General features: G+C 38.3%; 1 long non-coding RNA gene across 1 annotated transcript in view; it reads left to right on the top strand.

Annotated features, from left to right (window-relative positions):
- Positions 1–2170: 2170 nt before the first annotated feature.
- The window catches only part of LOC147825405 (uncharacterized), a 33562-nt gene continuing 20970 nt past the window's right edge, over positions 2171–14762 (top strand). The window contains exons 1-2 of the long non-coding RNA XR_015441036.1: positions 2171–2302; positions 3995–4116. This is a non-coding gene — a long non-coding RNA (uncharacterized LOC147825405). The remainder of the gene's footprint in view (positions 2303–3994; positions 4117–14762) is intronic.

The raw sequence follows: 14762 nt of genomic DNA, 5'->3' as shown, positions 1-14762 counted from the left end.
AATCAACTTCTGTCATTATAACACAACATGTACAAAATTAACATGGAACATAGACCCAATTGTGAAAAATAAAACTATTAAATGTTTGAAGGAAAATCTTAGTGAACTTAAATTAGGCAAAAGTTTCTTAAATAGGAAACTATAAGTGTTATGTACAAAATTTTACAATTGAATTCCATCAGAAATTTTAAAACTTTCTTTCAAAGTGTTAAGAAAATGAAAGTCAAATCACAGATTAGAAGAAAACATTTTCACAATATATTTTTAACAAAGGACTTTTATGCACAGTATATACAGAGGTACTAAAACTAAATAATGAGAAGAGGAACTACATAATTTCTTAAATGAGAAGATAATTTTAACTGGTAATTTACCAAGGTGAAGTATGAATGACACATAAGCATGTGCAGAAATGCCTATGATCATTTGTTACTAGTTAAATGCAAATTAAAACACAATGAAATACAAATACATGGTGACCACAATGGCTATATTTAAAAACAAAACAAAATAATGATTGTAAATGTTACCATGGATATGGAGCAACTGCAACTCTCATCTACTCCTGGTGAAAACATATAAAATGAAACAACTTTGGAAAACTAATTGACAACTTCTTAAAAAGTTAAATGTACCCCTACCATACAACTCAGCCAATCTATTCCTAGGTATTTACACAAGAGAAATAAAAACACATGTCCCTGTCAAGGTAAGAGGCATTGTACATGAATAATTATAGCAGCACTATTTGTAGTAGCCAAAAATTGAAAATCCATCTGAATCTCTATGAATAGGTTAATGTAAAGCAACAGGACAAATTTATACAATGAGAGTATTCAGCAATAACAAGGAACAGACTATTGACACATAGATAAATCTCAAAATAATTACACTGTGTACAAGAAGCCAGGTAAAAGAATACAATACATATTATATGATTCCACTGTATACAATTCTATAAAATACAAACTAACCTATGGTGATAGCAAATCAATGATGTTCTAGGCATAAAGAGACAGAGAAGAATATATTACAAAATTTCATGAGGAAGCTTGGGGTTAATGGAAATCTTTGCTGTTTAATTGGGGTATGATTCCAGGGTATACACCTATGCCAAAGCTTGACCATTTTTACATATTAAACATATGCACTTTATTGTATGTCTATTATGCCACAATGAAGTTGCATACACTTTTAGAAATGAAGAAATGAGAAAAGAATTCAAAATTTTTAATAGGGACTTAGACTCTTCGATGAGAAGCAAATAAGAAAAACATGGAAGAAAAAGAAAAAAGAAAAGCATGGAAGAGTTGATGGGAAGACAATTCAAGAAAAGGCCATAATATTTTTGACACAAAGCATTGAATCAAAAGCATTGGGTCAAATATCTCTTAAGTCCTAGGCTCATTCAGATGAGCTTTATGGAAGAGACAATCTGAAAGAGGCTTAAGCAGTGGTTTCAGGGTGTAGGCAGCACAATGACAACACATGACGTTTATACTTAGTACAAGAAGAAGGAAAATTAAGTCACAGGCTTCAACGTGCTACCCTGTCCCAGACTCTGCCTCCAAGCAGAGTTTATTTCAGGGACATTTGGAGAAAACAACCATTCCACAGTCCATTTCTCTCAACTGCGTTCCTCATGTCAGGAAATGTCTAATTCATCTTCGACTCCATCTCCCACAACTCCTTGAGGCAGCTGCAGAAGAAATGCTCTCAAATCTCCCCACAGAGGTAGCCTGCTGCAAGGAGCGCAGTGGGCTCACAGCACCCTCCTGTAGCGCCTGTAGGTCCATCACAGTTTTGAGCAGACATCATTCTCTCCCTAGCGTCACCTCCTCGGTGAGCGAGCTTCACCATTCCCACCCAATACAGGATTGCTTTCCAGACAAGCTCAAACTGGAGCTTCCTAAGGAGTCAGACAAAATGTTTTCAGAGTTTCACTCTAGTCTGAGGCTTTTCCTGAGACAGCTAGGCTAGCCTTTAATCTTACATGAGGTTGACAAATGTACCAACAAACTGGAAATTTAAAAAAAAAACATAGACTACTCTTCAAGACTGTGAAATTAAGGGACACTCTTGGAGACAAGAGGATGAGAAATGAGCTCAACCTTCAAAGATCACGTGGTCAGCAGAGAGATCAAGAAGCCAGAGCAAAGAAAAACAAGATAATGAAAGTCAAACCCACGGAAGCAAGAGGATGATCTGCAGTGCTCCAAAACACAATTAGAAACTTTCCCAGATGATAAGGGGCAAATTCCAGAGGCCAAGGGACTGATGCATGGATTCAACAGGCACTAAAGTAAGTTATAGTTATGTTTACTTTACTAGCACTGTAAAACTCATACCCCAGGATAAAGACTTAGCATGGTAATGAGACACGGTCGAATGAAGAGGCATGATAAAGAAGAGCACATATGAAAGAAAATTCCATCTCTGCCTGTGATGACACTGACAGACCAGATCCCCACCTATCCCATAGGTGTTATAAAAACTATTATTTGGGTCAGCCTGAGACTTTTGTGCTCTGTAGCTTTCCCCATTGGGCTTGAGAATGAAAGTAAAAACCTTGTTCCTCTGCCAAGGTGCTTCTGACTGATTCTTCTGGTTAAAAGCACAAGAACCCACCGAGTGGTAACATTTCTGTCCAACTGTCCTTCCTTCATCTTCTCCTTTCACAGTTATCAGGCATCTGTTATGGTCTGAAGGCTTTTACTACCTCCTTCTGTGACCTCTTTTCTTTATCATTCATCGGCATTACTCCTCATAAGTCTCTTCCATTTCTGTCTTGACTTTTGTTTCCTAAAGGAGTTGAAGTGACATTCTCCCCTTCCCTTCTTCCCATCATCTTAAGTCTTCACATTCTCTCAAATCTGTCCTCAAGTTTTTTCCTGAAATTGTTTTCTCTTCTCCAATTTTACTGCCACTGTCTTAGGTCAGCAGCCCTAGTTTTCTTGTCTAAGAACTTGACACAAAAATCGTCAGAGATGGGACTTGAATTTCAGTGCTAGTGTTCCTCTAGGAACAACAATGGATGCTATATGGTCTAATATCTAAAACTGAGGGCTATACCACCCTTAAGAGCAGAGCATGAGTTGTAATTGGGCTATACAGCTGCTGCTAAGCTCTGTTCTGAAAATTAACTGGAATCTAATATTCCATGCTCAAAGGTCACCTTATTTCTTTTCCATCTGAAATGAGAAAAGGTTAATCATAGCCTCCACTTTTTGCAAAGAATCAAAGAGGTCAGTGAAAATCTCATTCATAGGGTGGACTAAGCTTCTTAGAAGCTCTGATATAAGGAAGGGTGGAGGGGGTGAAAGGCACACAGGTAATGGGGGAAAAAATAAGAACTAAGATACATCATGTACAGGTACAAGCACCCAATGATAAATGTAAACATATTGCATACCTAAAACGTACCAATAACTGAATTATAAAAAAAAGAAGCTCTGATAATCTTCTACCTATGGTTACAGGCACTAGCCTGCCACCATCCCCGTATGTTCCCCCATTTGTACCTCAGATAAGCTCCGGTTGCCTCCCTCTGGTGTTTAAACCCTTCTAATCTTGTCTCTCGGTACTCCCTCTCATCTGACATATGTTCCAGCCAAATAGAACCACTTGCTCATCGCTGAGCACAGTTGCTGTTTTCTCACTTCAATAATTTGACTCTTCCTCTTTCCTGTCTGGAATCCCCTTTCTTCTCTTTCCCAAAGCTGCTTGTCCAAATTCTACCCACCATTTAAAGCCTAGCTGAAATATAATGGGGATTCTCAGAGGTACCATCTTCCTCTGCCAACATCTCACAGTAATTTTTCTTATATATTTCTCATGGCACTCATTGCTTTCTGCCTTGCCTGGTGTTTATTAGGTTCATGTGTCACACACTCTGCTAAAACTATAAGCTCCAAGGCCAGCCAACCCCACCCCACCCCTGGCAGTGCAGGGTTGTTTGGTGTCTCAGTTCTTAATGGGCGCTTTGTTCCCACAGGTGGTGATGGTTCCCTTAAGTCTCAAGCATTTTCCCAGAGTACCTCTTTGAGACTCAAATTCACAGCTCAGAAGGGTTGCTGGAGGACTCTAGGCTGCTTTGGCAGGAAAGCAAAATTTTCTGTGAGTACAGACCATTGTACAAGCATGTGAGTCTTTCATTGTTGACATAACTCTCTGCTCAAAGTGGGTAAAAGAGTAAATAAGCAGAGGGTCTTCAAGGGTCCCTATGAGGACATGGACAGTGGTTATTGTTAGGTAGGACTACTGTACCTCCAGGGTTGGAGCAGAGGGTTTCAGAAGGACTTGCTGCAGGTGGGAAAGAATAGCTGTCCAGTCATACTTTGTTACTCAGCTGCTTTGAAATTTGTCGAATTTAGTATTCAGTCCATTTTGATGTGAAGTTTTGTACAGGTATTTCTCCTTCATTTGTTTGGTACTTGCAAGCTAGAACTTGTCAGTGTCCATTGCCTGGTGACTTGCAATCCTTTCCAGCCAAACAATTTGTTTGATTTGCATCAGTTTTGGTGTTTTTTGTGCTTCCCAAAACCAATTAGCGATGAGTACCAAGATTCCCCTGGGTGTGTAATTTCTGGACCACCTCTAAGATCCACTCCATTCCATTTTCTTTCTTTCGGATTCTCCAGTCATCCTCAAGCCTGATGCCTGGGCTCCCACCACTCGCCCTGTAAGTTACTGTTGGAATGCATTTCTCTCTGAGTCCTGCAGTGGTCTCAGCTTTGCCAAGGGCTCTGTTTCTGTGCTCTGCATATCCGATGCCAGCTTCCATGAGTACGTTCCCCAGTCAGTAAATATTCAACAATGAATGCATATCGGGGCCTATTGTGTGCTAAGAATAGAGCTGCCCATCGGTAGATCAGACCCAGATCCCACATTCACTCGTGAGCCAAAGCCACTTTTATCTGTAGAATATAATACAACTTTTTAAATTTTTTGGTTCAACCTTTAGAGGTCAACTCTCACTTTGAAGTTCAGATCTACAGCAGTTTTCACCAAGACAAACAAGGCTCCTTGATTCAGACAATCAACTCTGCCCAGCACATCTGTTCAGTGCAGCCAGAGAAGCATTTCATAAAACTCTGCTGTAGACATCGGCTCAATGCTGTCCAGCAGCCCCCAGTGTATGAGTTAACACACACATAGGGAATGCTATTGTCTCATGTCTTGGTCTTCCATATAATACAGTTCTTTGTGCTTTGCCAGGTAATGAACACAGCCAAGAAGAGAAAGCTCTGAAAGGCAGTTCAGAGACCTCAGGCAGATCATCACTTAGATGGCAATTTGCTCAGGTGTGGTAATTAGCTCCAGCTGAAAAGACAAAATTGTGTCCCCCAGCAGAACAGGAGCAAATCTAGGGTTTGTCTTAATTTGCAGAAGATTTCTAACGGTAGCATTTTTAATCGCCAGACCAAATGTCTAGCAGCTGCCACCAGCCCAGGTCCCGAGGCTTGGAATGCAGCCTGATGATTAATTTCCTGAAAGCCCAGCAAAGCAAATTGAATCCAGATCCTTAAGAAAAGTCTCCTCTCCAAATTAGAAATCTTCCTGCAGTTTCCGAACCTCTTCCCAAGGTCTCGACAGAGATAAAAGAAACATAAATGTGTCACCTTGGATCCTATCTCACCACCACTGCCTGCCTCGAGAACCAAGGCCTCGTCTTGTCAATAGCTCAAATGTCCTGGGATTTTCCATTGTCCTCGTCTGTCGTTATGGAGACACACACATTCATTAGTGAGTTATTCTCATTTTGAAAGAGTAGGAAAACTTAGAGTCCTTTGATAGCACTCAGAAGATCTGCTTGCTAGACTTTGTTAGAGTATTAACTCTGTTTATCCTGGAGGAAGTGATTCTCTCTAAAACTTTATATTCACCTGAATTACAGGGATAATAGCACCTACCCTGCCTACAGTGTCTTTGACATTCAAATGAGATGATGAGCATGAATAACGTTGAGAAGAGGGAAAAAGTCACTGTGTAATCACTATAAAAAATAATACAGCTGAGATAAGAGATTAGGGCTTGGCAAAGCAGCTGGATAAATAGGGATGACCTGTCCATCTTGGCCGGGACACGTATGCAGAACAACTTCCAAGCCCTGAACCTGAGACCAATCAGAGAATTCGATCTTCAGTTCTTCTGGCACAAGATCAAGCAGGCTTTTGCTAGCACAGGCTAAATCTGACGTCAGAACACGGGTAATAAAAGACAGTGGCCATTAACCTCACGGTTGCTGCGAGCTTTTTCTCCACCACTCTGCACTCTGCAGGGCATATTTCTTTTCCTTCTTTAACCGGCCTGCACTCACTTTGCAGAGCACTGCTTTTCAGAGCACCTCTTCTCACCTCTTTTCTTGCCTTTAACCCTTTTAATAAATGTAAAACCTCACTGTGTGTTCCACTTGTCCTGTCCTTTGTGTGGGAGTCGACAGCACCTTTGAACCTCTCTAACACAGCCAATGGCTAATATGCTTAACTTGGCATTAAACCTAGACAGACCACAGAACAAAGATATTTAGAGATAGGGCTTTGCTAAGAGACAAAAAAAAAGTTAGGGTTCAGAATCAGCAAGTCTATATACTGGACTATATTTTTTAGTTTTAGCACAATGTCAGGTACACGGAAGACAATTTTTTTATTTAGTAAAAACTTGTAATGAGAAGTAATCAGGACATCAGCTCAAACTCCACCTCTGCCTTAGCCAGTGAAAGGCATCTCAGAGTGGGAGGAAGTGCTTTTGCTCCCTGCAGGGCAGTGCTAAGAGAACTTCACTCTTCAGAAGGCGCTAACCAGAATACTGGACCTCAGTGGAGGAAACCGACAGATGCAGACATGTTTACGAAGTTTAGTGGGGAATCATTTTACTTAAAAGTTTTGCAGAAATGAAATTAAAAATAAATTCTCCTCCCAACTCAGAAAACAAGTCCATAAAGAAGGAACAGAAAGAAAATACTGTCATAATTGAGAAAGTATTCAAACCAGGATGTGATGCATGTCACAGGCAATTTGTTGAAGGACAGCAGACAGAAAGAATACCCAAGCAGATGCAATCATATGTCATTAGTCCTTAAATAAAAGGACTTTAACCACCTATTGTCACTCATGGTTCATCCTAATTTTACCATGGTGATTGGACTAAGAAGAGGAAAAAAAAACTTCTCTCTTTATGCAAATTGAAGCAAGAGATTCCTACCCTCTCACAGGAACTGAGAGATAAGGGAGCTAACTTCATGATATTTCCTTTTAGAAAAGATAGCTGCCAGATCCCTGAGAAAGGCTCTCTTGAGTCATGAGGGCTATCTAGTATTCCAAGGGACACATTCCAAAGACATGAAAAAGTACTGACAAGTTTCCTATGGTAAATACTTCTAAGATGAGAAGGGAGGGAAACCTTTCCTTCTATTTTCAATAGTGTGAAGTAAACCTCTTATTTCTGTTTTGCCCTTCCAGAATCCTTACGTTTTTAAGCAGACAATTTATATAGGAGAGGACAGAAGCAAGATCTGACCACATCATACTGCCAATGGGGACGTGTAGGTGATGGAGTCTCTGGCTACTGGGCCCTCTCTTGACTGTTGGTTGTAAAATCCAAGAGAACCCCTGGGTTCCTGCTTTTTTTTTTTTTTTTTTGGTACCAGGGATCGAACTGGGGTCCTTGCGCTTGTGGGGCAGATGGTGGAACCACTGAGCTAAATCCCAGCCCGATTCCTGCCTCTTGTGTAGCAGGTCCTTAGCTCTTCTCAGATCCTCTGACTTTCTAGTAACCAAGAGGGGTTATGACTCTCATATTGAGTGCTGAACCCCCATGATATTGAAAGATTTTCTTTTATGAGAAGTCTCCACTATTCTCCCTCCAAAACAATAGTCAGCACATTCTTTCCTCTAGTCAAACTAGCCAAAGTGTGCATCCCTATTCCTGTAATGGTCAGTCACTGGTCTTGTTAACTTTACTACACAGGGTGATTTACAAGCTCGATTGGCAGAACCTCAGTGGTCCACCGAGTGTCAAGAGCCAAGAAGTCTAAACACATTGATTGTTTTCAAAGCTTGTGAAATTATCAAGCCTCCCGACCTCCCTTCTGCACCTTGTCCCTTACATAACTCCTGATCATAACTGCTGAGGACAGGTGGGTGTGAGGCTCATCGTTCTCCACCTTTTTGGTTGGTCCCTTCTCTGTTAAACTCTCTTTACTCCAAGGACTGGTGTTCAGTGATTGGCTACTGCTCTTCAGGAACATGAGTCTGATTTTAGATTGTTCACAATATTAGTTAGCTGTTACTGGCGTGTCTGCTAACTCTAGATGTTTGGGCTCCAAATGCTGCCTTCCACACCCTCCTTCCCTTCATCTGCCTGTGGGGTCTGTATCCTTCCTGATCACCTTGCCCTCTGCTGCTGTCCTCCAGCCCAGGGGCTGCAGACCTGCTCACTGCTGCTAGCCTGCTGTGCTTCTGTAGCTTTGCACTAGGCAGCCACGAGTAACACCTTCTTTGGACTGTTGCATGTCTTTCTCCCTTACCAGAGCACTGGCTCCCTAAGGAAGCTATTTGGAGTAGATTAAAGTTGTGCTTCTAAGATGACTGAGCTTCCCATTTGTCCATGACAATTCAGTTTTAGCAATGAAATTCCCCCAACTCACTCATTCCTCCGTCTAGAGGAAACCAGGAGGATTGATCACCCTGTGGCAGCTTTTTAAAATTCAACAGGCTTTTGAATTCTTTAGGGAATTTGTTAATGTGCAGATTCGATAGAATGGGCCTGAGTGGAGCCACATTTTGAGCAGCAAGGATATAAGGCACAACCTCCTGGCTGTTCCTCAGATAACTAGTTCCCTCCCTGTGGGGCTGATGAGTATGAGCCTTCACGCTGGAGTCTGTTTAACTGTAATTTTTCTACTCCACTGGCCTATTGTGCTTCACTGGAATGTAGCTTTTGCCATAGGTCCTTCCAAATATCCCAACAGCAATCCTCAGCAAGTAGAAAGGATTCATTTCCTTCTTCACATTCATTCCTCACATGTTCCCTCCTGTAGGATGTGGGGAGTGAGTAAATACGAATAGAAGAGACTTCTAGATACCTGTCCTGGCTATCTGTTTGGTAGCTCTTGTGTTTGGAAAGTGACTTCAGAACAGAGACTATTATTCATCCCTGACACTCACATCATGAAACATGATTCCTTGCTAAGAGTCTCATTTCATAAATCCTTGTTTCTTCCGTTTAAAGCCCACCTTCCTTTCCTAGATCCCAATTAGTATCTGAAACCTTCTAGAAAAATTTTAAAAATGGTAATAGCTGGGTCATCTTGAAGTTGGGATGTAAAAGTAGAACTGGGACTAATAATGGCTGTGTGTGTCCCTAGGCCACATATTTACCATGAAACATTACTGTTCATCTTAAATAGCCAGGCATTGCACTATGGACTCCTTTATTGGGGTTACCGAAGAAAATAGCTTGCAGGGTAAACACAGCCAATTGACAGTGAAATAATAGTGTTAACTTAGAACAGTTAAAACGTACATAAAGTGGATAATTTCTTCCCAGCAAATGACAAATTAAAATGTCGCAATAAATACATTTTAATGTTTTGTTTTTCTTTTATGGAACAAAAGGTGAAGAAGAAGGGAAATGTTGAGTAGCAAGAGAGTATAATAAATATTTAGAAAAATCACATGATATGACCTACTTACAGTATAAAATAAGATATTTAAAATATAAGTATAAATCAGTGCATGGATGAGCTGTTAAGAAAGTAGAGAAGGTCAGACATAAAAGACAGTATGAATCCCTAGGGATAACTTTGCCCTTGTGTGACCTTTGATCATGGAGGGTGGTCTAATGCCAGGCTTTTTACTGCAGACAAAGTTTGAGCCCCAGCAGAGTGAGAGCTAGAATTACAGACCACCCTATAAAGCTGGATTCCCCAGAGGGAGAAACTCTTACAACTTGCAGAGGAAGATAGTGCACAACATCCTTGGCTTGCTTTGACTCAGAATAGAACAGAAAAAAAAAAAAGAAAACAAATTTCCTTTGAAAATTTCCAAACCGAGGCAGGGTTCAAATGGGTTGAAGGCCAAAACTGATCTTACCATGTGGCTCCTGGGGTGACAGGACTTCTTGATGCCTGGAAAGAGAAAACATGTCTTTTCTAGAGAAATGCATTTTAAATCCAGAGTCCCAAGGGTTCCTGCACAGACTACTCAAGGGATGTGAACTCACCTACAAAAAACATTATCCACGTGAGTTAGCCTATGCGTGGGAATCTGCAACAATACTGAGTCTTTTTCAATATTGGAACTGCCAGAAATGGAGCATAAAAGAAACAATTAAAATACTCAAAGTGATAAAAGGGAGCACTGAAATAGGATAATGACTGGAATATCTGAATTGAGGGAGATGCTGACTATAGAATGTTTATTCACTGAAAATGTAAACAGTGGCATTAGAGGGTCAGTGGATGGGATAAATAGGACATTGGACACAGCAGGGAGAAGAATGATTGAACTTGAAGATAAATTTGAAATAATTGTTGAGAAAATAGAAAGAGTAAAAAATGTGGACATTTAAAAATTTAGAAGCACATTAGATAGGGCACGTAACTCTGATGCATGCATCAGTTCAAGAGAATGGAAGACAAAAAATATTTGAGGAAAACCACTGAGGTTTTTCTGCTATTGATGAATGCTTGTAGTCAGAAAACTCATTAAATCCCAAGCAAAATAAATGAAAGATATTCACACTGAGACAAATTGTGTAGCAACCATAGAATGCCAAACATATACACATAAAGGTTTATATATGTTTTAATTAATATATATTGATTGTACATATTAATGGAATTCATTGGTATCTCTGTACATGGATGCAATATCCATTGATCATGCTTTCACTCTCCCTCTTACCCCTCCCCACCAGAACCCTTCCTAGTCCCTAGCAATTCTAGTCTAGCAAACTATTCTACTTTCAAGTTGACTAGTTTTTTGGGGTTTTTTTAGTTTTCATGTATGAAAGAGAATATGCAACATTTATCTTTCTGGGTCTGTCAGGTTTCTCTGAATATGATGTCCTCCAGATCCATACATTTTGCTGCAAATGATAGGGTTTTGTTCTCCTTCTTATTTAATTAACTCATGTTACTTATACAGAACAGTGGGCTTCATTCTGGCATATGCATACACTCATATAATATATTTTGATCATTTTTAACACTCCATTATCCTTCTTTCTCCTTTCTGCCTTTCTCTCTATCTCCTTATTCTCCTCTAATAGTCTTCCTATTACTTCGTGTCACCTCTTTTTACTTTTTTTATCTGTAGATTTTGGGATTCCACATATGAGAGACAATATGTGACATTTGGCTTTCAGAGTCTGGATTATTTCATTTAACATGATGATCTCCAGTTCCATCCATTTTTCTGTAGATGACACAACTTCATTGTTCTTTATGGCTGAATAATATTCCGTCGTGCATATATACCACATTTCTTTATCCATTCATCTGTGTGGATGGACACATAGGTTGATTACATATCTTAGCTATTGTGAACAGTGTCTCAATAAACATGGACATTCAGAAATCTTTTCTATATACTGAATACATTTTATTTGGATATATCCGTAATAATGGATAACTGAATCATTCGGTAGTTCTATTTTTAGGGCGTTTTTTTTTTTTTTTGAGAAACTTCTATACTCTTGTCCATACCAGTTGTGCTAGTTTAAATTTCTACCAAATGTGTATAGAGGCTTCTTTTCCTCCACATTCTTAACAGTATTTTAACAAATAATAGCCATATTAACTGGGGTAAAATTGTTATCTCATTATACTTTTGATGTGCATTTCCTTTATGGCTAAAAATATGAAATATTTTTTCTTATATTAGTTGGATATTTGTACTTCTTTTGAGACATATCTCTCAATATCATTTGCCCATTTGTAGTTGGATTACTTTTTGGTGTTAAGCTTTTTGAAATTCTTTATATATTCTGGTTATTAACCCTCTATCAAATGAATAGCTAGCATAGATTTTTCTATAGTCTGTCTTTTCACTCTGTTAAATGTTTCCTTTGCCAGGCAGAAAATTTTTAATTTGATATAACTCCATTTGTCCATTTTTACTTTTATTTTCTGCGTTTTTGGTGTGCTAACCAGAAAATTATTGCCTGTACCAATATTTGGAAGTGTTTCCCCCTATGTTTTCCTCTAGTAGTTTCAGAGTTTCAGGCCTTACATTAAGGTCTCTGATCTTTTCTAAGTTGATTTTTTGTACAGGACAAGACATAGGGGTCAAGGTTTAATCTTCTGCTTTTGAATATCCAGTTTTTCCAGCATGATTTGTTGAAGAGGCTGTTCATTCTCCCATGTATATTTTTGACACTTTTGTGGAAGATCAATTGGCTATAGTTGTGTGGGGTTTTTGCTGGGTTCTCTATTCTGTTTCATTTGTCTAGTTTATCTGTTTTATTACTAGAACTTGTAGTTTGTCTTGAAATCAATTATTGTGATGCTCTAGCAGTTGGGAAAAATGATCTACAAAACTGATAATTACTTCTGAATCACCACACTTAAAGCCAAAGCAATATCTTTAAAGGGATAAGAGTAAGTAATTATTAAAATAGAATATTGTATATGTTATGAAATCATCTATCAAAATGAACTGGGAAATAGAGACTTTTTAACGAACAAAAATATAATTTATTATCAACAAAATCTCACTTAAGGAACATCCAAGCTTCTTTAGAGAAATTCCTTTCTCTAAAGAATCATTGAGGGAAATGGTGAGAAAAGAAAGGAATAAACAAAATGTGGAATTATGGATAAAACCAAGCAGATATTAAGTTAATAATATTGTTCAATTTGCAGTGTGAAAAAACCAAGATAAAACCTTTATCTGGGCCAAGATGGCACAGGGGGTGAGCTGAGTGATTAGTTGAAGCCATTTTAATTTACTTTTGTTGTTCAGTAGGAAGGTAAACATACCAATTTTACTTTAGATATTATTCAGTTAAATGGGGATGCAAATATTTTAAAGGTAACTAGAGTAGTAGAGTGTAAGACTTTGAAACTAGTGGAGAAAAATAAACTGGATGGGGCATAGTTGGGTACACAGCCAATTCAAAAATGAAAAGAAAAATGAATGCAAAAGGAACATTAAAAAAACAGAAGAGCCACTTCAATTAATGTTGCTGGAAAAACTGGACACTCATCTGTAAAAGACTAAAGCTACATCCCTCTGTCTAACCCTGAACAGAAACAACAACAAAAAATCAATTCAAAATAGATCAAAGACATTAATATAAGACCTGAAACTTTGAATCTACCTGAGGAAAATGAGTGAAACAATTCAAGATATTGGTATAGGCAATGCTATCCTAAACAGGATTCCAATGTTTCAGGACACAAGAGCAAGAATTGAGAAGTGGGAGTATATCAAATTAAAATGCTTCTTCATAGCAAAGAAAATGGTAAACAGAGTAAAGGGGCAACCTACAGAATTCGAGGAAACCTTTGCCAGCTATTCATCTTACAGATGGTTAATATCCAGAGTATATAGATAAATAACTCAAAAAATTTAACATAAAGACAATAATCCAATCAATAAAAGGTCAAATGATCTAAATAGACACTTCTCAAAAGAAGAAATACAAAGCCAATAAAATTATAATAAATGATTAAAATTTTTACCCATCTGAGAAATGTAAATCAAAACTACATTGAGAGTCCACTTGAGCCCAGTCAGAGCAGCTATTATAAAGTAAACAAAAAATAGCAAATCCTGGCAAAGATGCAGGGAGAAAAGAACCCCAATACTGTCTTGGTGAGAATGTACATTAGTGTAGTCACTATGGAAATCAATATGGAGGTTCCTCAAAAAAGTAAAATTATAGCTACTATATATGATTCAGTTGTATGACTCCTGGCTATATGCCTGGCTGTATACCCAAGGAATCAAAGTAAGGAGACCACAGAGGTATCTCCATACCCCATGTTTATTGTGGCATGATTCACAGTAGCAAAGTTATGGAACCAGACTAAATGCTCATCAAAAGATAAATGGATAAAGAAAATGTGGTATATATACACAATGGAGTATTAGTCAGCCATAAAGAAGAACAAAATCATATTATTTACAGGAAAATGGATAGAATTGGAGATCATCATACTAAGAAAAATAAGCCAGACTCAGAAAGACAGGTATTACATTTTTCATCTCAGTGGAAACTAGGAAAAAACAAAAAAGATTGCAAAAAAGTGGAAGGGGAACTATTAGGAAGGTGGGGAGCCCAGGAGAGGAAAGAGGGGAGCCCAGAGGAAGGGAGGGGGCATGCAATAAGATAATAGGGAAGTTAGAGACAATCAAAGCACATCGTGTACAAATATGCACTAATAATTATAATTAAAAATAAAGTAATGGCAGTAAAAACATGATAATATAAATTACAGAACTATCAAATAATAAATTCAATATCCATGCATAATTTAAACAAAAAACAAAAAAAAGCAGAATAAATGGAAAGTATGAAATAAGATACAAAATTAATTCAAACATATCAGTTATCATAATCAATATGGATGAAATAAACCACAGTTAAAAGAGAAGGATCTTTTCTAGGGATGATGATGATGCATTCTGGGAGGCTGAGACAGGAGAATGTCAAGTTTGAGTCCCATCTCAGCAACTTAGTGACTGAGGGAAACCTTGCCTCAAAATAAAACACTATATATATATAATTTTTTTTTTTAAAGGTAAAGACCT

This window comes from Heterocephalus glaber, unplaced genomic scaffold (assembly GCF_053883595.1).
Source record: "Heterocephalus glaber isolate CG9 unplaced genomic scaffold, H.glaber_assembly_v1.0 deba00001504, whole genome shotgun sequence".
Lineage (NCBI taxonomy): Eukaryota > Metazoa > Chordata > Mammalia > Rodentia > Bathyergidae > Heterocephalus > Heterocephalus glaber.
This window is presented reverse-complemented; position numbering and strand designations above follow the sequence as displayed.